Source organism: Phalacrocorax aristotelis, chromosome 19 (assembly GCF_949628215.1).
Source record: "Phalacrocorax aristotelis chromosome 19, bGulAri2.1, whole genome shotgun sequence".
NCBI classification, from domain to species: domain Eukaryota; kingdom Metazoa; phylum Chordata; class Aves; order Suliformes; family Phalacrocoracidae; genus Phalacrocorax; species Phalacrocorax aristotelis.
In genome coordinates, this window is record NC_134294.1 from 6,132,835 (window position 1) to 6,133,379 (window position 545).

A 545-nucleotide genomic window follows, 5' to 3' on the forward strand; every position below is an offset into this window, starting at 1 on the left:
ATGAACAGCATTTGATAATTGGAGAAATCACAAAGGAGGGACAGCTACAGGTGGTATTCTTCCCCCTTCCTGGGTTCTTTTCCTACTCCAAATAGTCAGGCTTTCTAGCTTGCAGTATATCTGCTCTTTGTAGACCATGATCCTGAGATGCCATTACCATCTTACTGGGCAGCATTGGATGTTTTCTGTTTTTCTAATACTGCCTGGTAATGATGATTATGGTGTTTCATGTACAACGTGGAAAAGTTCAACAGTGAACTTGGAAACAGAGGTTAGTGGCCAATAGAGAAATCCATGCTTGACTGTCAAATCTCCCCAAGCATGAGTAAATTGAAAATGAAATGATTTGGGTTCTAGAGTAAAGGGTAAAAAAGAAACAGAGGAAAAGCCTGTCCTTATTCTAGAATGAGCAAATAATGTTAGAGTGAGCCTGTAAATAGAAAACCGTGCAGAATGTGGAGGAGAGCACACATCTGATACTGCAACAACAGAATACATTCAAATGAAAATGTTTTGTAGTGGTAAGATGAATGTAGTACTCTGCT